Source organism: Delphinapterus leucas, chromosome 11, assembly GCF_059928025.1.
Source record: "Delphinapterus leucas isolate spDelLeu-1000000601 "Yukka" chromosome 11, BTC_Dleu_Yukka2, whole genome shotgun sequence".
Taxonomy (NCBI): domain Eukaryota; kingdom Metazoa; phylum Chordata; class Mammalia; order Artiodactyla; family Monodontidae; genus Delphinapterus; species Delphinapterus leucas.
Window position 1 is genome coordinate 19,732,017 of NC_143139.1, and position 24,897 is coordinate 19,756,913.

At 37.1% G+C, this 24,897-nt stretch overlaps 1 protein-coding gene across 10 annotated transcripts in view; it reads right to left on the reverse strand.

Moving 5' to 3' along the window:
- The window catches only part of SOX5 (SRY-box transcription factor 5), a 997,502-nt gene that overhangs the window by 646,333 nt on the left and 326,272 nt on the right, over positions 1-24,897 (reverse strand). For all 10 annotated transcript variants that reach the window (XM_089919966.1, XM_089919964.1, XM_089919967.1 and 7 more), the window contains one exon: positions 3,622-3,682. The gene's annotated coding sequence lies outside the window, so the exon portion shown is untranslated. The remainder of the gene's footprint in view (positions 1-3,621; positions 3,683-24,897) is intronic.

Consider the following 24,897-nt stretch of genomic DNA (forward strand, 5'->3'; position numbering starts at 1 on the left):
GCAAACAGATTTATATATTTGTTTATGAAAACAAAATATATATTACATGAATATTCTAAAAGTCAAATAATGAAACTCTAAGCTTATATACCTACTTATAGTTTTAAGATAGTTTTTAATGCATTGATTCCAAAGTCTGACACATTTCTAGTAAACAGTTATTGGGCAATTGGAAACTGCTGTAAGACTGATAGGAGAAGGCACTCCCACCTCCTCAACTCCTTTTTCAATAATCACTTTGATTCTTTGACGTGACAGTAATAATAAGTTTAGAAATAACCCTTCCTTCCAAATATCAATAATACCTTCTATAACCTAATTTTTCTGAAAATAAATATGAACATTTTCCTCTGTTATTTATATAGTATATCCCTATTTTTTCATTTATATTAAAAATGGTCACTTCTAACATAAGTGATTCCTAATTCAACCGATTTTTATTTACACATTGCACACATTGGTTTAACAAATGTAAAGGAACTGCAGAGATAACAGTAGCAATGCAATTCTCCTTATGGGAGAAGCAGGGTTCGTCATTTAGCAGGCAAACACAGGTTAAAGACCTCAAGTCGTCCTCCTGGTAAGTTCCAGAGCTGGTTCCAGAATTCATGCCCTATAAGTCCTATGAAGCTGTTTGTTTTTTTTTTAACTGATCCGTGTTTCCTTCTCATAGTCTTACCAATCATGTGATCATTACAATAAACCATAACATAATTTTCAAATATCCTCCCTTACAACTAGGAGATAAAAATTCATGATTTGTTTATGGACTTACACAAGGCTATGTAGTTTTGGTTGAAATTAAAAATGACAAACAAATGGGAAATTCAGCTATGCAAAGCAACTAACTGGACACACAAACTTCTAAATATTACATACCCTTGTCACTAATGTGCCTATTATGAAAAAATAAGTTATACAGAACCGAAGAACATGATTCAAAATCAAAAGAATTCTGCAAATTAAAGACATGAAAATGAAAAATGATAGCTCTACTATTTAACATGAGCTCCCGGAACACAATCAGCAGTCAAAATCTTAATCAGATAATGTTGCCCTCATCATTGTTAAAGTCTATTTTCATTCATAATTTACATTCTGTGTGTAAAGAAAGAAATTGTTAATGTTTTACCCAAGCTGTAAGTCCAAGTGATCCTTAAACCTTGAGAGCCACATCATGCCCCTTTATTGGCTGAAATCCCCTTAATGATTCCCATCTCACCCAGAATAATAGTCAAGGTCCCGCCATGGTCTACCAGGCCTTATAAAATGGTCATCACAACATCCTACCCTTTCTCATCTCTTACTTGTCCACTCCATACTCTCTCTGGCCACAGTGCCCTTCTTGACGCTCCTTCAACATACCAAGCACACTCATTATACTTGTTCTTCCCACTGAATGTAACTCTCTTCAGCCATAAATCTAAATCATTCCCTCTCACTACATTCAAGTCTGTGCTCCGTTCTCTCCTTTTCAGAAAGGCCTACCCTAGACATGGTATTGGATACAGTCTCCCACCATAAATCTAAATCATTCCCTCTCACTACATTCAAGTCTGTGCTCCGTTCTCTCCTTTTCAGAAAGGCCAACCCTAGACATGGTAGTGGATACAGTCTCCCACCATCCTCAATTTACTCTGCTTTATTTCCTCCTTAGCATGTATCCCCATTAACATATATATTAAAATCCTCGTGTTATGTTTTCCTCCGCTAGAATGAAAACTCCAGAAGAGTAGGAACTTCTGTTATATGTATGAATGAATGATCATCTTATCATTTCATCCAGCTGAATAGGGAACTTCTCCAGAGAAACGACAGTAAAAAAAATCTTAACGTTCTTGAGTTCTTCAAATATCAATACAATTCAAAGTGAAGTATGAGTATCAATGGTATTCTTTATAAAATATAAATTGGTGAAGATGACAAATGATCATGGTATTTTTTATGTGTGTGTACAACGTTGTGTGCACAGTTGTTTGTGTTCCATAACCTGTAAGGCACGTAATTCAGTGGGTCTGCATCATACCAAGAAACATAGATTAATCTCTGTTACTAATATTTCATGTGACAGTGAGAAGCAATGTAGGTTTGTAAAATAGATGGATTAGACTGAAGTTCTTTCTATGTGTCAAGACTATAAGGGATCTAGGAGGTCTCTTCCTTCTTGATCTCACTTCCAAACATGAAAAACTCAAACAACTGTATTCAATTTAACATCAATATATACATACAGCTGGATGCCAAGAAAATGCACTATTTTTGGCTTCAATTTATTTCTTTTTAATGTGTAGTTCAATGATATTTATAAGCTGAAAATTGGGAGATGTTTACTACCAGAAAACTCTATACACGTATCCCCAAAAAGTGGTTCTCAACTCTGCAAGAATCAGTGCAGACATACTTACAAACCCAATTACTTGGGCATATCATTCTAAACACAGCTTTTTGCAGGACTCTTTCTTAATTTAGCCAAGAACAGAGACCCGAGTATATGCAATGCATCAAGATATACTTGAAATTATCTTTCCTTTAAGCTGGAGAGTGGTGTTTTCTCAAGATGCATACAATAATAATCTGTTTAGTCCATAATTCTAGAAAATAACTAAATCCCTGAAGCATCCTGGCAGAAGAACTTTAAGCTTAGATCCTTTCTGAATAAGCCATTTCACTTGAAGAGATGTGATCAGACTGAAGAACAAAGCTATTTATCTCTCTGTGTGATGGAACCCGAAAAGCCCACTGGTAGTTGCTCTCCAGGAAGCCTGGATGTGGACGAGCTAAGTCAAACTCCAGGAGAGTTGTGGAAGTGGTAACACTAGAGGGGTAACAGAAAGGGAGAGGACTCCCAAGCTTCTATAAATAACTAAGCAATAGTAGCAAGAGTTGTAATCACTATTTAAGACAACTGGTAGTCTTCCTTGAAGCAGGAGATGAACACGAGCCATCAGTCACTCATGGTGACACTCAGGGAAATGGGGACTGCAAAGGCCAGCATGGCTGCATCCAGCTTACTGAGGAGTGTGACTTACACTAAACTTTCCACAATGGCTGACAAATGATCACAGTAGACTCTTTGACTAATTAACCTTCAATTTACATATGGTAGTCAACATTCAGTAGTTAAAATTAGCATTGGTAAACAGATTGACTCTGAGAGCATCAAGAGCTTTTAGAGGTGTCCCTGTGCCCAGAGAACACGGCAGAAAAGAAAGGAAACTTGACTTTCATGACCCAAGTGTTCTCCCACTACAGTTACATAATTAATAACACTGTATATGTTTTAAAGTTTTGATTCTGGAAAAGTCATCAAAAAGTCTTCATTTCAAAACTGTTTACACCCTAAAAAGGATAATAGAAATCAGGGTAACTGTGTACCATATTAGGTAAGAAATCTTCTCCTATTCCTGAAAATCTCTTCAAATTATTTTTTCATCTTCAAATCCTAAAAAGAGAATGCCTAAATGCTGGACTTATTATCTAAAGTCTTTAGTCGTTACTTGCAAAACTGAAGACCACACCAAGTAAGCATGGATAAGAAATAAACAAGTGGCAAGAGGTCAAGAACTCCAAAATTAATGACAAAAGAATGATCAGCAAATGATAATAATACAATGTTCTGACCTGCTGAGTCTGCAATCTCTCCCACTCCTGATGTCCTTGATATTATCTATTTCTTGCAATGCTAAGAAAAAAATAACAAAGAAAGACAAGTATTTAGGGAAAAATCAAAGTAATTTGAAATACTTAGGTGAAAAAAAAGTAAACATTATAAAGAGAGTTAAGATTTCTACTACATAACTTTGGAAGAAATATTAAGTAATTTCATTCTAAAATTTTTTCTAGACCAGATTCATAGCCACACAACGTCAGACTCATAGGACTATGCCAGTTAATAGCTGATGAATGAATAATAAATGAACACTCAAAAAACAAACTTTCATAAATGACAGGCAAGATATAATGACAGTTGAAATGAAAAAAAAATGTGAACCAATTATCTTGAAGCTGTTTCAATTAAATCACTTTTAAAATTGTTATATTATTAATTCAGTCATGTAAGCACATGTGCATGTATGTGGCCTATGATCACCCTGGGCCCAGTTTTATTGAGAGAAACAATTTTAACCATTCTTATAGTCCATAATGGTTAACTTAGAATATACTTATAATGCAACCTTACTTACAACTACAATACTTCAAGGATAACAGGCTAACGGCCACTGAAATTTATTAACTACAGACTAGCACTTACCAAAGCACAGTGCTACCTTGTACTAGGATACTAAGTTGTATGAGAATAAAGGGTTTACAAACTCACTGGATAATTTCTACGTTAAAACAATAAAAACAAAAATAGCAAACTAAACCCAGAAACACTGTATTGATACTTAGTCACTTTGTCTGAGCCAGACCCCAAAGACCAGGATTTAAGCATTGGTCCCATGACAGAAAAGCTTTATGTCTTTAGAAATTTATCTAACCTCTTTGAAGGTTTATTTTCTTGATCCGTAAAATGGTTTCATAGCCTTGATAAAAATCCAAAATTTAAAAAAATTTCAATACATGTAACTATATTATCATTATTTTATTATTTATTTATCAGTATAGAATTCTTTTTTATAAGGGGAGGTTCATTATCTATTCTCAGCTTTTTAAACTTTGGCCTCAGAATGATCACGGTTTCAAAATGGTTTCAAAATGTTTAAACATTTGTTAATGACTTTTATGATCTTGAAACATGATCATTGAAATTGTATAAATATAAATTACAAAACGTTTATGCCCCAGGAGGGTACAGTTACGTGTACCGTCAATCAGATTATGTGGTTAGTATTTTATTTCATTTATGTATTATTAATTAATTAATTAATTTTTGGATGCATTGGGTCTTCGTTGCTGCATGCGGGCTTTCTCTAGTCACGGAGGGTGGGGGCTACTCTTCATTGTGGTGTGCGGGCTTCTCATTGTGGTGGCTTCTCTTGTTGCAAAGCATGGGTAATAGGCACATGGGCTTCAGTAGTTGTGGCATGTGGGCTCCGTAGTTGTGGCTCGTGGGCTCTAGAGCACAGGATCAGTAGTTGTGGCACACGGGTTTAGTTGCTCCACAGCATGTGGGATCTTCCCAGACCAGGGATCAAACCCATGTCCCCTGCATTGTCAGGCAGATTCTTAACCACTGCGCCACCAGGGAAGCCCTGTGGTTAGTATTTTAAATAAGACTTCAAAATGATATGCTCAGGGTAACAGAATTCTACTTCCAGGATATTGATCTAACATACTAGAGCCAGAGATTTAGAGATGATCTAGGACCAGGTTACCTGTATAACTTTTGATTATTAGTTTATATAAGACTTCTCATTTTTGAAAGAAACAATAATTTGGGGTGGTTTCTGGGGTACCTAAATTCTTTTAAAGGCTACAAAATAGTAAAAGAAATTACACACCAAGACTAAGTGGGATTTATCCTAGGAATGCAAAGTTAGTTTAACATCTAAGTATCAAATAATGTAACATATCATACTAATAAAATAAAACACAAAACCATACGATCACCTCTATAGATGCTGAAAAGCATTTGACAAAATCCAACACCCTTTCATGATATAAACATTCAACAAACTAGCAGTAGAAGGGAACTTCCTCAACCTAATAAAGAGCATCTACAAAAACCTCACAACTGTCATACGCAGTAGTAAAAGACTGACTGGTTTCCCACTAAGATCAGAAATAAGACAGGGGTGTCCACTCATGTCACTTCTATTCAAGACTGTACTGGAGGGAGACCTTCAAGATGGCAGAGGAGTAGGACGCGGAGATAACCTTCCGCCCCACAAATACATCAGAAATACATCTACACGTGGAACAACTCCTACAGAACACCTACTGAATGCTGGCAGAAGACCTCAGACTTCCCAAAAGGCAAGAAACTCCCCATGTACCTGGGTAGGGCAAAAGAAAAAAGAAAAAACAGAGGCGAAAGAATAGGGATAGGATCTGCACCTCTGGGAGGGAGCCGTGAAGGAGGAAAAGTTTCCACACACTAGAAAGCCCCTTAACTGGTGGAAACCAGGGGAGGGTTGCGGGGAAGCTTCGGAGCCATGGAGGAGAGCTCAGCAACAGGGGTGCAGAGGGCAAAGCAGAGAGATTACTGCACAGAGGATCGGTGCCAACCAGCACTCACCACCCGAGAGGCTTGTCTGCTCACCCGCCAGGACAGGTGGAGGCTGGGAGCTGAGGCTAGGGCTTCAGAGGTCAGATCCCAGGGAGAGGACTGGGGTTGGCTGTGTGAGCAAAGCCTGAAGAGGGCTGGTGCACCACAGCTAGCTAGGAGGGAGTCCAGGAAAAAGTCTAGACCCGCCTAAGAGGCAAGAGACTATTGTTTCAGGGTGCACGAGGAGAGGGGTTTCAGAGCAACGCCTAAATGAGCTCCAGAGACGGGCATGAGCCGCGGCTATCAGCACGGACAACAGAGACAGGCATGAAGTGCTAAGGCTGCTGCTGCAGCCACCAAGAAGCCTGTGTGCGAGCACAGATCACTATCCACACCTCCCCTCCCAAAAGCCTGTGCAGCCCGCCACTGCCAGGGTCCCATGATCCAGGGACAACTTCCCCGGGAGAACACACAGCACACCTCAGGCTGTTGCAATGTCATGCTGGCTTCTGCCACCGCAGGCTTGCCCGCCTTCCGTACCCCTCCTTCCCCCTAGCTTGAGTGAGCCAGAGCTCCCTAATCAGCTGATCCTTTAACCCCATCCTGTCTGGGCGGGAACAGATGCCCTCAGGCGACCCACACGCAGAGGTGGGGCCAAATACAAAGCTGAACCCCAGGAGCTGTGCGAACAAAGAAGAGAAAGGGAAATTTCTCCCAGCAGCCTCAGCAGCAGTGGATTAAATCTGCACAGTCAACGTGATGTACCCTGCATCTGTGGAATACCTGAATACACAATGAATGATCCCAAAATTGAGGAGGTAGACTTTGGGAGCAACTGTAGCCTTGGGGTTTTCTTTCTGCATCTAATTTGTTTCTGGTTTTATGCTTATCTTAGTTTAGTATTTAGAGTTTATTATCATTGGTAGATTTGTTTATTGATTTGGTTGCTCTCTTCCTTTTTTTTTCTTATATATAAATATATATTTTTTTCTCTTTCTCTTTTTGTGAGTGTTTATGTGTATGCTTCATTGTGTGATTTTATCTGTATAGCTTTGCTTTTACCATTTGTACTTGGGTTCTGTCTCTCCGTTGTTTTGGTTTGTATGTTTCTTTGTTTTAGTATAGTTTTTAGCGCTTGTTATCATTGGTGGATGTGTTTTTTGGTTTGATTGCTCTCTCTTTTTTTTATCACTTTTTAAATTTGTTTATTTTTAATAATTTTTTAATTTATTATTTTAATTATTTTATTTTACTCTTTCTTTCTTTTTTTCTCCCTTTTCATCTGAGCCATGTGGCTGACAGGGTCTTGGTGCTCCAGCCAGGTGTCAGTCTTGTGCCTCCGAGGTGGAGAGCCAAGTTCAGGACATTGGTCCAACAGACACCTCCGAGCTCCACGTAATATAAAATGGCAAAAGCTCGCCCAGAGATCTCCATCTCAACCCTAAGACAGAGCTGCACTCAACGACCAGCAAGGTACAGTGCTGGACACACTATGCCAAACAACTAGCAAGACAGGAACACAACCACAACCATTAGCAGAGAGGCTGCGTAAAATCATAATAACGTCACAGACAACAAAACACACCACCGGATGTGGGCCTGCCCACCACAAAGACAAGATCCAGCCTCATCCACCAGAACACAGGCACTAGTCCCCTCCACCAGGAAGCCTACACAACCCACTGAAGCAACCTTAGCCACTGGGGGCAGACACCAAAAACAACGGGAACTACGAACCTGCAGCCTGCAAAAAGGAGACCCCAAACACAGTAAGTTAAACAAAATAAGAAGACAGAGAAACACACAGCAGATGAAGACGCAAGGTAAAAACCCACCAGACCAAACAAATGAAAAGGAAATAGGCAGTCTACCTAAAAAAGAACTCAGAGTAATGATAGTAAAGATGACCCAAAATCTTGGAAATAGAATGGAGAAAATACAAGAAACATTTAACAAGGACCTAGAACAACTAAAGAGGAAACAAACAATGATGAACAATGCAATAAATGAAATTAAAAATCCTCTAGAAAGAATCAATACAAGACTAACTGAGGCAGAAGAATGGGTAAGTGACCTGCAAGATAAAATAGTGGAAATAATTACCACAGAGCAGAATAAAGAAAAAAGAATGAAAACAATTGACGACAGTCTCAGAGACATCTGGGACAACATTAAACACATCAACATTCAAATTATAGGGGTCCCAAAAGAAGAAGACAAAAAGGGACTGAGAAAATATTTGAAGAGATTATAGCTGAAAACGTCCCTAATATGGGAAAGGTAATAGTCAATCAAGTCCAGGAAGTGCAGAGAGTCCCATACAGGATAAAGCCAAGGAGAAACATGCCAAGACACATATTAATCAAACTATCAAAAATTAAATACAAAGAAAAAATACTAAAAGCAGCAAGGGAAAAGCAATAAATAACATACAAGGGAATCACCATAAGGTTAACAGCTGATCTCTCAGCAGAAATTCTGCAAGCCAGAAGGGAGTGACAGGATATATTTAAAGTGATGAAAGGGAAGAAACTACAACCAAGATTACTCTACCCAGCAAGGATCTCATTCAGATTCAATGGAGAAATTAAAACCTTACAGACAAGCAAAAGCTAAGAGAATACAGCACCATCAAACCAGCTTTACAACAAATGCTGAAGGAACTTCTCTAGGCAGGAAACACAAGAGAAGGAAAAGACCTACAATAACAAACCCAAAACAATTAAGAAAATGGTAATAGGAACATACATATTGATAACTACCTTAAATGTAAATGGCTTAAATGCTCCAACCAAAAGACAAAGACTCATAGACTGGCTGAATGGATACAAAAACAAGACCCGTACATATGCTGTCTGCAAGAGACCCACTTCAGACCTAGGGATATATACAAACTGAAACTGAGGGGATGGTAAAAGATGTTCAATGCAAATGGAAATCAAAAGAAAAGTGGAGTAGCAATTCTCGTATTTTAGACAAAACAGACTTTAAAATAAAGACTATTACAAGAGACAAAGAAGGACACTACATAATGATCAAGGGATCAATCCAAGAAGAAGATATACCAATTGTAAATATTTATGCACCCGACATAGGAGCACCTCAATACATAAGGCAAATACTAACAGCCATAAAAGGGGAAATCGACAGTAACACAATCATAGTAGGGGACTTTAACACCCCACTTTCACCAATGGACAGATCACCGAAAATGAAAGGAAACACAAGCTTTAAATGACACATTAGACCAGATGGACTTAATTGATACTTATAGGACAGTCCATCCAAAACAACAGAAAACACTTTCTTCTCAAGTGCTCATGGAACATTCTCCAGGATAGATCATAACTTGGGTCACAAATCAAGCCTTGGTAAATTTAAGGAAATTTAAATAGTATCAAGTAACTTTCCCAACCAAAGTGCTATGAGACTAGATATCACTTACAGGAAAAACTATGTAAAAAATACGAACACACGGAGGCTAAACAATACACTACTAAATAAACCAGCGGTCACTGAAGAAATCAAAGAAGAAATGAAAAGATACCTAGAAACAAATGACAATGAAAACACGACAACCCAAAACCTATGGGATGCAGCAAAAGCAGTTCTAAGAGGGAAGTTTATAGCAATACAATCAATCCTACCTCAAGAAACAAGAAACATCTCAAATAAACAACCTAACATTATACCTAAAGCAATTACAGAAAGAGAGCAAAAGAACGCCAAAGTTAGCAGAAGTAAAGAAATCATAAAGATCAGATCAGAAATAAATGAAAAAGAAATGAAGAAAACACTAGCAAATATCAAAAAAACGAAAAGCTGGTTCTTTGAGAAGATAAACAAAATTGATAAACCATTGGCCAGACTCAACAAGTAAAAAAGGGAGACGACTCAAATCAATAGAATTAGAAATGAAAATGGAGAAGTAACAACTGACACTGCAGAAATACAAATGATGATGAGCGATTACTACCAGCAACTATATGCCAATAAAATGGACAACCTGGAAGAAATGGACAAATTCTTAGAAAAGCACAACCTTCCGAGACTGAACCAGGAAGAAATAGAAAATATAAACAGACCAATCACAAACACTGATATTGAAACTGTGATTAAAAATCTTCCAACAAACAAAAGCCCAGCACCAGATGGCTTCACAGGTGAATTCTATCAAACATTTAGAGAAGAGCTAACACCTATCCTTCTCAAACTCTTCCAAAATATAGCAGAGGAAGGAACACTCCCAAACTCATTCTATGAGGCCACCGTCACTCTGATACCAAAACCAGACAAGGATGCCACAGAGAAAGAAAACTACAGGCCAGTATCACTGATGAACATAAATACAAAAATCCTCAAGAAAATACTAGCAAACAGAATCCAGCAGCACATTAAAAGGATCATACACCATGATCAAGTGGGGTTTATCCCAGAAATGCAAGGATCCTTTGTATATTCAAATCAATCAGTGTGATAAACCATATTAACAAACTGAAGGAGAAAAACCATATGATAATCTCAATAGAGGCAGAAAAAGCTTTTGACAAATTCAACACCCATTTATGATAAAAACCCTCCACAAAGAAGGCATAGAGGGAACTTTCCTCAACATAATAAAGGCCATATATGACAAACCCACAGCCAACATCGTCCACAATGGTGAAACACTGAAACCATTTCCTCTAAGATCAGGAACAAGACAAGGTTGTGCACTCTCACCACTATTATTCAACATAGTTTTGGAAGTTTTAACCTTTAACAGCAATCAGAGTAGAAAAGGAAATAAAAGGAATCCAAATTGGAAAAGAAGAAGTAAAGCTGTTACTGTTTGCAGATGACATGATACTATACATAGAGAATCCTAAAGATGCTACCAGAAAACTACTAGAGCTAATCAATGACTCTGGTAAAGTAGCAGGATACAAAATTAATGCACAGAAGTCTCTGGCATTCCTACACACTAACAGCAAAAGATCAGACAGGGACACTAAGGAAACACTCCTATTTACCACTGCAGCAAAAAGAATAAAATACCTAGGAATAAACCTACCTAAGGAGACAAAAGACCTATATGCAGAAAACTAGAAGACACTGATGAAAGAAATTCAAGATGATACAAACAGATGGACAGATATACCATGTTCTTGGATTGGAAGTATCAACATTGTGAAAATGACTCTACTACCCAGAGCAGTCTACAGATTCAGTGCAATCCCTATCAAACTACCAATGGCATTTTTCACAGAAGTGGAACAGAAAATTTCACAGTTTGTATGGACACAGAAAAGACTCCGAATGGCCAAAGCAATCTTGAGAAAGAAAAACGGAGCTGGAGGAATCAGGCTCCCAGACTTCAGACTATACTACAAAGCTATACTACAAAGTTACAGTAATCAAGACAAGACAAGACAAGACAATATGGTACTGCCACAAAAACAGAAATAGAGATCAATGGAACAGGATAGAAAGCCCAGAGATAAACCCACGCACACATGGTCACCTTATTTTTGATAAAGGAAGCAAGAATATACAAAGGAGAAAAGACAGCCTCTTCAATAAGTAGTGCTGGGAAAACTGGACAGCTACATGTAACAGAATGAAATTAGAACACTCCCTAATATCTTACACAAAAATAAACTCAAAATGGATTAAAGACCTAAATGTAAGGTCAGACACTATAAAACTCTTAGAGGAAAACATAGGCAGACACTCTATAACATAAATTACAGCAATATCCTTTTTGACCCACCTCCTAGAGAAATGGAAATAAAAACAAAAATAAACAAATGGAACCTAATGACACTTAAAAGCTTTTGCACAGCAAAGGAAACCATAAACAAGAGGAAAAGACAACTCTCAGAATGGGAGAAAATATTTGCAAATGAAGCAACTGACAAAGAGTTAATGTCTGAAATTTATAAACAGCTCATGCAGCTCAATATCAGAAAAACAAACAACCCAACCCAAAACTGGGCAGAAGACATAAATAGACATTTCTTCAAAGAAGATATACAGACTGCCAATAAACACATGAAAGGATGCTCAGCATCATTAATCATTAGAGAAATGCAAATCAAAAGTACAATGAGGTGTCACCTCACACCAGTCAGAATGGCCATCATCAAAAATCTATAAACAGTAAATGCTGGAGAGGGTGTGGAGAAAAGGGAACCTTCTTGTACTGTTGGTGGGAATGTAAATTGATACAGCCACTATGCAGAACAGTATGGAGGCTCCTTAAAATACGAAAAATAGAACTACCATACAACCCAGGAATCCCACTCCTGGGCATATAACCTGAGGAAACCATAATTCAAAAAGAGTCACGTAGCACAATGTTCATGCAGCTCTATTTACAATAGCCAGGACATGGAAGCAACCTAAGTGTCCATCGACAGATGAATGGATAAAGAAGATGTGGCACATATATACAATGGAATATTACTCAGCCTTAAAAAGAAACGAAATTGAGTTATTTGTTGTGAGGTGGATGGACCTACAGACTGTCATACAGAGTGAAGTATGCCAGAAAAAGAAAAATAAATATTGTATGCTAACACATATATATGGAATCTAAAAAAAAAGGTTCTGAAAAACCTAGGGGCAGGACAGGAATAAAGACACAGACATAGACAATGGACTTGAGGACACAGGGAGTGGGAAGGGTAAGCTGGGATGAAGTGAGAGAGTGGCATGGACATATACACACTACCAAATGTAAAATAGATAGCTAGCGAGAAACAGCCGCATAGCACAGGGAGATCAGCTCGGTGCTTTGTGACCATCTAGAGGGGTGGGATAGGGAGGGCAGGAGGGAGGAAGACGCTAGAGGGGGGATATGGGGATATATGTATATGTATAGCTGATTCACTTTGTTATAAAGCAGAAACTAACACACCATTGTAAAGCAATTATACTCCAATAAAGATGTTTAAAAAATAGTAAAATAAAAAATAATTTTTAAAAAAAAGACTGTACTGGGGCTTTCCTGGTGGCACAGTGGTTGAGAGTCCACCTGCCGATGCAGGGGACGCGGGTTCGTGCCCGGGTCCAGGAGGATCCCACATGCCGCAGAGCGGCTGGGCCCGTGAGCCACGGCCACTGAGCCTGTGCTCCACAATGGGAGAGGCCACAACAGTGAGAGGCCCGCGTACTGCAAAAAAAAAAAAAAAAAAAAAGACTGTACTGGAGGTTACAGCCAGGTTTATTACGAAAGAACAGAAATAAAACACATCCAGATTGAAAAGGAAGAAGTAAACTATACTTGTAGACAATGTTAGTTTTATTTAGAAAATCCTAAGTAATTCACTAAAATAAACTATTAAAACTATGAACAGGTTCAGTAATATTGTAGGATACTTGATCAGTATAAAAATCAGTTGGGGATTTCCCTGGTGGTCCAGTGGCTAAGACTCCATGCTCCCAATGCAGGGGGCCCGGGGTTCATTCCCAGGTCAGGGAACTAGATCCCACATACCACAACTAAGAGTGTACATGCCGCAACTAAAAGATGCCGCATGCCTCAACTAAAAAGATCTCACATGCTGCAACAGAGATCCCGCACATACCAGATAAGATCCTGTGTGTTGCAACTAAGGCCTGGAGCAGCCAAATAAATAAATAAATATTTTAAAAAATCAACTGGATTCCTATATACTAGTAATAAACACTACAAAAATAAAATTAAGAAAACAATTTCATTTACAACAGCGTGAAAAAAATAAAATAATTATCAATTCAATAGTATAAGTGGAAGACTTGTACATTAAAAATTAAAACACTACTGAAAGAAATGAAAGAATATCTAAAAGAGATGAAAATGCATCCCACATTCATGGATCAGAGAACTTAATATTCTTAATATGAAATATTCCCCAAGTTGATCTATGGATTCAACACAATCTCTATAAAATTTCAGCTGGCTTTTTTGGTAAAAACTGACAAACTGTTCCTAAAATTCATAAGGCAATGCAAGGGATCCAGTATAGCTAAATCAATCCTGAGGAAGAAGAAAAAGTTGGGGAATGCATCCTTTACAACTTCAAAACTAAAGACAAATCTACAGTAATCAATACAGTGTGTACTGGCATAAGGATGCAAATATAGATAAATGGTATAGAATTGAGAGTACAGAAATAAACCTAGACATTTATGGTCAATTGAGTTTTGACACACTTGCCCAGACAATTCAATGGGGGAAAGAACAGTTATGGTAGGACAAAAAATAAATAAATAAATAAAGTCTTTGTTTCTGGGTTTTGTTTTTTTTTTTTTTTGTATTCTTTTGTTCTTATTAGTTATCCATTTTATACATATTAGTGTATACATGTCAATCCCAATCTCCCAGTTCATCACACCATCACCATCACCCCCCGCCACGTTCCCCCCTTGGTGTCCGTACATTTGTTCTCTACATCTGTGTCTCAATTTCTGCCTGCAAACTGGTTCATCTGTACCATTTTTCAAGGTTCCACATATATGCGTTAATATATATTTGTCTTTCTCTCTCTGACTTACTTCACTCTGTATGACAGTCTTTAGATCCATCCACGTCTCTACAAATGACCCAGTTTTGTTCCTTTTTATGGCTGAGTAATATTCCACTGTATATATGTACCACATCTTCTTTATCCATTCGTCTGTCGATGGGCATTTAGGTTGGTTCCATGACCTGGCTATTGTTCCTGATTCTTGACACAGAGCTTTGAAAACCCTTGGAATTCCCTGAGTGGCATGTGTGACTTTGTTATGCTATGAGGTGACTCTTGTCAGAGTTCCCAGATAGCTTCAGGCTGGGAGAGAATGTCAGAAAAAGCAACCAAGTGATTTGAGGGATGGAACTTTGAGACACCTCCCACCCCCGACCCCTGACCCTCCCCCATGCAACCTCTGGGGAGAAGAGATTGAGAGGCTGGAGATTGAGTTTAATGACATAGCCAATGATTTAATCAACCATGTCTATAATTATGTCAATAAAAACTCTGAACAACAAGCTTAGAGAGCTTCCTGCTTGGCGAATATGTTGATGTACTAGGAGGGTGGCAACCCTGGCTCCACAAGGACAGAAACTCCCACTCCACAACCCTTTCGGCCTTGTTCTATATACCTCTTCATCTGGCTGCTCATTTGAATCCCTTACAATAAAACAGTCATCATAATTAAGCACTTACATGAATTCTGTAAGTCATTCTAGTGAATTACGGAACCTGAAGCAGTGTCGTGGGAGCTTCCAAATCTGTAGCCAATTCAACCAGGCAGAAGTGCCCCTTGCCTGGGGACCCCACTTGCAGCTCTCTTCTGAAGTAAGGGCAGTCTTATTGTGGACTTTAGCCTTTGGTTTGTGGGATCTGGAGCTAACTCCAAATAGTTAGCATCAGATTGATTTGAATGATAGGACACTCAGCTGATGTCAGAGAACTGGTATTGGGACATAATCGTCTTTTCAGCAAATGGTTCTGGGAAAACTAGATATCCACATGCAAAAGAATGGAATTAGATCTTTTCTTCAAAACCATATAAAAAATTAACTCAAAATGGATCATATAACTAAATGTAAGTGCTAAAACCATAAAACTCTTAGAAGAAAGCATAAATATTTGTAACCCTGAGTTTGACAATGGTTTCTCAAATATAACACCAACAGATAAAATGAGTAACAAAAGAAAAAATCAATAAATTGGACTACATCAAAATACAAAATGTCTGTGTTTCAAAGTACACCATCAAGAAAGTGAAAAGGCAACCTACAGAATGAGAGAAAATGTTTGCAAATCATAGATCTGATAAAGGACTTGTATCCAAAATATAGAAAGAACTCTTAAAACTCTATATTAAAAAGTCAAACAATCCAATTAAAAAATGGACAAAGAATCTGAATAGATATTTTACCAGAGAAGATATAAAAATGGCCAATTAGACTATGAAATATACTCAACATTAGCCATTAGGTAAATGCAAGCCAAAACCACAATGATATACTACTTCACATCCACTAGGATGGCTATTTTTAAAAAGGAGATAATAACAAGTGCTGATAAGAATGTAGAGAAATTGGATCCATCTATGTCACAGGTAAGAATGTGAAATTCTGCGGGTGTTCTGGAAAATAGTTTGGTGGTTCCTAAAATGTTACATACAGAGTTACCATATGACCCAGCAATTCCACCCCTATGTACTTACATACACAAGCGAAATGAAACATGTGTCCATACAAAAACTTGCACCCGAATGTTCACAGTAGCATTACTTATAATAGCCGAAATGTGGCAACAATCTAAATATCCATCAACTGAAGAATGGATAAGCAAAATGTGATACATCCATACAATGGGATATTATTCAGCCATAAAAAGGAATGGAGTACGTGTTACAGCATTGATGAACCCTGAAAATATTATACCAAATAAAAGAAGCCGATAACAAAAGACCATATATTGTATGATTTCATTTATAAGTCCAGAATATTACCTATTCTATAGATTTACCATCTATAGAAACATCGAGCAGGTTAGCAGTTACTTAGAATTATAGGGAAAGGAGATTTGTGGGGTAATGGGAAGCAACTGTTAATAAATATGTAGCTTCTTTTTGTTAGATGAAAATGTTCTAAAATTATACTGTGGTGATATTGAACAACTCCTTGAATTTACTGAAAAACACTGAATTGCACACTTTCAATGAGTGGATTGTATAGTATATAAACGATAACTCAATAAAGCAGTTTTAAAAAAATTACACAGATAAAACAAAGACATGTTAACACGTTATCCCCATTTTTAAAAGGAAAAGTACCCACATCTGTCTTGAAAAAGTTTATGTTAAGATGATACAAAAGAAATTTTATATTTTGATAGATTATTGCTTGACAGATAACATTAATGGCATGCCAAGATTAAATACCAATAATAAAATAATAGTAAGGTGTTCTACTTTTCAACTAGTCTTCAGAGATTAGTCTTCCAATAGAACTCAAGTATTATAATAAAATCCAAGTATAATTTTCACTTTTTCAGGGCTGGTAGTGTAGAAAAAAATTTTTTCATCCAAAGTATGGTGATAGTTCAGAATACAATTTGTTAAAAGCTGTAAATCATGTAGACACTTTTGTGATTTTAGAATTCTCTACTTAAGAATGACTGTTAAAAAGGAATACTTTAGCTGCCAAACAAAATTAGATAAGTATGTGAGGAAACATATACTTTGAAAATATCAAGTTTCAGCGACATAAAATTCAAGTTTACCAATCCTATCTATTTAAACCTTCAATTTTAATGTGAATTCATTTAAACAAGTACTCAGAAGCTACATTACCCTATGGGGCTATCTCATATTTACCCAATTTCAATGATATAATAAGAGTTATAAGATTAAGCAATGTGATCAATTCTAGTTACACAACCTAAAATGACTAAACTCTTTGTCAGTCAATACATGTTTGACTATTCAAGTATAATTTCTGCCATCGAAATTTATATAAGGTCTGCTGCCTTCTCTTAACTGTGCATGCACATTGCTTCGAGTTCAGTTGCAAATCTGTTGAATAGCAACCATCTATCTATTCATCTATTCATTTATTCAACAAAAAAGTTACTGAGCACTTACCATAAGATATTGCTTATATAATAAGACAGAATGGAGAAATACAAAGAACACGTTTTGAGATCATCTAGACTTGAGTTTAAGTTCAGGCCTCGACTTATTATAGGTGGCAAAACCTTTCTGAACCTTAGTTTTCTCATTTTTAAAGTGAGAATTAATTAAAGTAATAAATGTTACAGAACCCAATAATAAATGTTAATTTCTTTTTTCAGCCTAATTTGAAGGCTAAGAAGATTAATCGGATATGAATTCTGCCTTTCATACCTTAACAGTGCAGCAGACATTATAATGTACATAAGTAAATTAAATAAGGTGAAAAATTATACAATAGAAATTTCCAGTGATAAAATAAGAAATGCGATGATCCATACCAGGTGTACATAACATGGCATCATCATTATCACCAAATAGAAATAGCATTTATATAGTTGATTACCAAGCTAATTAAATAATTATCAACTGAAAAATAGAAGATCAATAATCTTGGTTTGTTCCAAGGAAATTCTGAGTAATTGCAAGTAAAGTTTAATGTTAGAAGATTATAACGTTATAGAAGATTATATATAGAAAAGATGCTTACTTATTAGTATTGTTTCTTATGGTAATGAATAAAAATGCCACATTTCCTCTATCAAGAATTTGTTAATTCTGGCTATCCCATCTCCAGCCTATATGGATGACCACTGGCAAGTTACTTTAAGTCTTGGTTCCTTCCTTTCCTCATCTGTTAAATGGGAATTAAAATCATGCATGCTTTATTGGGTGAACATAGAATAAAATGAGTGCATGTCAAGTGCACGAGTGCCTAGTCCATTAAGTACCTAACACTGCAGGTATTCAAACAATGTTCGACAGTCTTATCCCTCTTATTATAACCTTTCACACCACAGCAAGAACATGTACAGGCATTTTAACTAAATTTTAATTACCATTCAATGGGAGGTGAAATATCATAGCAGAAAAGATTTTTGCATGCATATTGGGAAAACTAGGGCTTTTTCTTTATATCATTCATAATGGCCAGCAGAATGAAGTTCTATGACTGGCCAAGACTATATCATGTGCCTTTGTGGTGGGCAGATAATGAGAAACAGTTCAACCAAAAGAAAGAGTATGTATATAGGTATGGGGGGATGCTCCTTCTAGAAGAAGGGAGTGGTAAGCCATGCTGAAAGATAAAACAACATGCCTACCTACTTCTACCAAGTGAACAGGGATAGTCTTTGCCGTAAGTTATGATTTCTAATTTAACTGAACTCAGAAGATGGTAAATAAATGAGTGATTTATATAAATTTAGAACTCTTTAATTAAAAAGTCCTCATGATAATAATGGAGGGAGTCTCCTCTCCCTTACCTGTTGCATCTAATTGGCCATTGAATCATCCTCACCCAATCTCTCAAATATCTGTAAAATATGTCCCTTCCTCTCTGTTTCCATAGGTATCACCCTTCTCCACACTCATGTTCTTCTCTTACCTTGACTATTATGAGTGATCCCTTCCTTAGCTGTTCTCCTTGCTTTAAGTCTCAAACCCTACATGAGACAATTTTTCCATGTTCTGCCATTCTTCTCTACCTATTCTTCCCTCAAGACCCAACCCAATCATTGTACCTTCTCAGTGAAGTCTTTCCTAACTCTCCAAGGGATATTGAGGAACTTTTCATTTCATGGGACTTAACAAACGGCAATTTAGCATATATATGGAAGTATCCACTTATGGGTGGATACTTAACACAAGTTAAGTATCCACTTGTGTCAAATTAACACAAGTTTTTATTATAATACCCCATGCTGGAAAGGTATGGTAAAGTGGGGCCTTTCCTATGTTGCTACTAAAAGTTAAAAGTGGTTCAAATTTTTTGAAAAGTATTTGGATCATCTATACCAGCAGTCTTACACATGTTCCTATGTAATTTCATTTCTGGAAAATATATCCTGAGGAAAGAATTCCAAAAACAAGAAAAGTTTATCCACAAATATATTTTTCTAGAAATTACTGATAATATCAAAAAAGGAATGAGTCAAAATGGCTAACAATAGGGCATTACTCAAATAAACTACAGATCACCTCCCTACTAACCTGCTGAGGAAAAGAGGCTTAGTAATTAGCAGAGCCCAGATGCAAATACACATTCCTGTGACTCCAGTGCCTGAAAGTTCCTAAACAGTAATTCTGTTCCCAAATATTAATGTTCTAAAAGATTAATTTTGGTTAATAGAAGATTTGTAGTTTACATAACCAATGATACACACACACACACACACACACACACACACACACATTCACACACAAGATATAAAAATGACTCAAAGGATAAATGCCAAAATGTTACAATATTAATTTTAGAATTACAAAAATTGCTTAGTTTCTTTTGCTAATCTACATTTTCTAAACATTTCTCCAATAAATTATAGAACTTTCATAATAACAAAAGTTTATTAAATAGAATATCAAAACTTTTATACAAATTGTATAATGCTATTTAAGTGTGGGGATCAAAGGGTTTTGCAAAAGTTCTGAGTTGGCACTTAGTGCCCTTATAATAACCCCATCTTCCTCCTCAGAAAACAGACACCCACCGGAGAACCCCATCCAGGTTCATTTCCTATGTATTAACCAAAAATCTTTTTTAAAAAACATTTACTGACTTATTTTATTATCCATTAGACACCTCATCTACACTGACTCTTCACTAACTTCACAACCACCCTATGAAGCGTTCATTGTTAACACATAGCAAATGAGGATACTGAGTTAAACTTAGTTGCTCATGGTCACATGGTCAGCATGTGGCAGAGGTGGGATTTGAACTCAAGGCTTCCTGACATCAGCAACGAGATATCACCTCACACCTGTCAGAATGGCTATTATCAAAAAGTCTACGAATAACAAATGCTAGAGAGGGCGTGGAGAAAAAGGAACCCTCCTACACTGTTGGTGGGAATGTAAATTGATACAGCCACTATGGAGAACAGTATGGAGGTTCCTCAAAAAACTAAAAATAGAACTACCATATGAGCAATTCCACTCCTGGGTATATATCCGGAAAAAAATGAAAAGCCTAATTTGAAAAGATACATGCGCCCTGGTGTTCATAGCAGCACTATTTATAAAAGCCAAAACACGAAAGCAACTCAAATGCCCAATAGACAATTGGAATATTATCCAGCCATAAAAAAGAATGAAATTCTGCCATTTGCAGCAATGTGGATAGACCTAGGGAATATTACACTTGGTGAAATAAGTCAGACAGAGAAAGACAAATAATGTATGATATCACTTATATGTGGAATCTAAAAGAATGCAAATGAATGTATACGCAAAACAGAAATGGAGTCACAGATATAGAAAACAAACCTGTGGTTACCAAAGGGGTGAGGGAAAGGGGGAGGAAGAAATTAGGGGTATAGGATTAACAGATACAAACTACTATGTATAAAATAGATAAGCAACAAGGATATACTGTATAGCACAGGGTATTACAGCCATTATCTTGTAATAACCTATAATGGAATATAATCCACAAAAATATGGAATCACTGTGCTATACCCCTGAAAGTAACACAATATTGTAAATCAACTATACTTCAATTTTAAAAAATCCATTTTCTTTCCAACAGACCACATAGATCACTTCAAAACATACTTGTCCATGTACCAATTCTCCATTTCTTTCTCTTTTCAAGTGTTTGTGAATGTATCCAATAAAGTACTTGTTACTAATATGGAAATGAGCTAGTCAGGTTACAGTGGGATAAGTACAAAAATTGGAGGCCTCTCCCCGTCACCACCTGTCACTATCCCTTCTTCCTTTTCTTTTATTTCCTGCATAGCACTTAGCATCTCTAAAACTAGTTTGTTTTAGAGATCTAAAACATTTTAGGCAAAATAGACCTTGCCTATTTTGTTCATTGCTTTACCTTTAGCACCTAGAACAGTGCCTGATTTAAACTGGAGTTTAATAAATACTTAGCAGATGAATAAATAAATGCACTTATGAGAACAGGTGCAAATCCCTCTCTTTACTAAGCTATGTGTCTCGACAAATCTACTAGCCTCTCAGCTTTTAAATACCCACTTCTTTAATGCAATACTGCCCAAGGTTGTTATGAGTAATTCATTCATTTCAAAAACTACTTATTGAGCACCTACTATATGCCAAATATTATTCTATGCAATGTGATAGTAGCAGGGAACAAAACAGACAAAAATCTCTTGCGCAGCTCAAAGTCTGGTGAGTGAAGACAGAAAAGAATGTAGCTTAATATGTTAGATGGTGACAAGTATTTTGGAGACAAAACAGCTTGTGGATAGGAATCTGAAAGGAGGATCTGCAGTTTTAAGCAGGGTAACTGAGAAAGAGGACAGTTGAGTAAGAAGGTGAGGGAGCCAGACATGCATATTGGGGAAAGAACTTTTCAGGCAGCAGGAATAGCATGCTGGCGCGACTGTATTTTCAGAGTGGTTGCAATGTAGTAAGTGACGAGAGAACAGTAAGAAATGAGATCAGATAAGCGCGGCAGGGGAAAGGACTGACTGTGTGAGACCTGTACACCATCGTAAGGATATTGGCTTTTGTCCTTAGAAAAATTAGCAGTCATTGGAGGGGGTTGAGCAGAAGTGGGATATTATGTGACTTAGGTTTTTAATGGGCTCAGTATTTCTCAATAGGGTTGCTATTGGCAGTGTGAGTGGCCAACCTCTCTTTGTCCTGACCATCAAGCACATGGCAGGTCATCTCTAAACTCAGCTCACCAAATGCCAGTAGTAATTCCCAGAACTTTTTTTTAAAATTTTTTAACATCTTTATTGGAGTATAATTGCTTTACAATGTTGTGTTAGTTTCTGCTTTATAACACAGTGAATCAGTTTTACATATACATATATCCCCATATCTCCTCCCTCTTGTGTCTCCCTCCCTCCCACCCTCCCTATCCCACCCCTCTAGGTGGTCACAAAGCAATGAGCTGATCTCCCTGTGCTATGCGGCTGCTTCCCACTAGCTATCGGTTTTACATTTGGCAGTGTATATATGTCCATGCCACTCAACAACCAAAAATGCCCCCATTTATTTCCAGAGCTACGTTAGAAATAGACAATGGTAGGTGTAAAGGTAGAGTCTATTTTAATATTCCAGGCAATACTTTATGTCATCTTGAGCCAGAGTGGCAGTGGTGAATCAGAATATGTATCTTTTAGAGATAGGATTTGCAAATGAATTGGATATGGGTGTGAATGAAAGCTAGGAGTCAATGAAGACCCCCAGGTGTTTGGAATGAGCAAATAGAAGGATGGAGTTGCTCTTCCCTGAAAGACTGAATGTCGATGGAACAGATTTGGTGAAGAAAGCAGGCATTCAGTCAAGACACGTTAAGAACTACTACATAAAAGCAGATATGTCTATATTTCATGCAAGAATTTTGTGAAATGAGGTAATGAGTAGTTCTGAACTGATGGATTTTGTTAGTGTATTTTATGAAAGAATAGAGTTAACAGAAATAAATGTTAGCTAAATAAATGAACAAACGATCACTAATAACTAATTGTAGGTTATTACTGGTCTAAGTAATTAGATGATATCAAGAAAAGTGAATTTTTTAAAAAATATAACCCAAAGGAATGAATTTAATTGTGGGATTTCGAACAATAAATGGTGTGTGAGTATGCAGGCTTTTAATGCTGTTTTAATCCCACCAGGCCCACACTGCTTGGAGTAGATGTCCTACAGTGAGATTAGGCTCAGCCTTGGGAAAACAGTGAGTGCTACAACTCTCTTGTACCCCATACTGACTATGCACCACCAATTCCAACACTGTGGAGTCGACTGGTCAACACATGCAATCTGTTCTACATTCATGGGCCATTCGAGGTTTTCAGAGAAAAGGTGTGTCCAGACATTGTTTAGCCACCCTTTACAGGTAGAGTTGAGTCATTCTTCCGTGGACAGAACAAATCAGCTGAATCAACACAATGACTGATAGATACAAACATACAATTTAGAGCTGCTAGGAGGAAGTGTCCACTTGCATCACTGCTAGAACCTTCTCCCTAGTAGTAGCGTTCTGCCTGCTCGTCAGAGTAGAAAAGCAGCATTTTGAACAGCAATGCTCATCACATAAATCGGAAGATTCTTCCCAAATGTGTTAAATAACCAAGCTCATACAGTCAGAACGCTTTCATTCTCTGGATTTATATCAATTTATGAATATTCTATCTCAGTATTTTCTACTAATATTCCCTGTGATTTATTACAGGGGAGGTATTTGTATTCCAAAAGTAGTCCCTGTACACACGTACAAAGGAATGCACCTTGCTTCCTTCAGAACATGGCATCATTTTCCAGACTGACTTGGCCTATTGTTAGATACCCTCTTTCCCTCAGTAACATTAGTGGAGGGAAACTGGATGTAATTCTTGAGGCAAGGTGCACTTCCAATCACCAGTTAACTAAAGAAGTTAGAAGGTTCATACAAAGGTGGTCGCTTGAACTAAAGTGGGAAGGAATGTGATAAAGAAGTACTAGTGGCAGACAGATGCCCTAGGGGCTTTGCATTGTTGTTTCACTGGAAGGACATAGTGTGTCATAATGAATTACCATTAATTTGAGCCAGCAGTACTGTTAGATGAGCCTAGCAACCCAGGATGACAAACAGTGCCTGCAACATCATCTAATGAGGGGACAAGACTGCTTCAGTAGTGCCGCTTCACTCAATTAGTGGACAAGGCTTTTAATGCCGCTCTGCACAACTAAAGCAATTTTGATTACTTAGAGCTAAGTCTCCATTTAGGGTGTTTTGGAAGCTGAAACAGGGTTCCTTCTTTTTTTTTTTTTTTAATATAATTTAGCTTGAGAGTATTTGAATGGTAATAAGCTATTTGAAAGCCAATCACATTCTTATTTTTCCCTAAGTAATATTGAAATATATTTTTTAAAAGTTCAAATGATAGAATTTACTCTAGTAAATGAAATGTAAATAAGATAGCAAATGATTAAGGATATGCTGAGGGTGTGTATGTGTGTGCGTATGTGTGCGTGTGTGCACGCAGGCACTATATGTGTCTCTCGGTGCCAGAATTACAGTTGGCAAATTTCATTTCATCAGCCAACATTATCAGGAGGGTTGCATATTTATTCTATATAT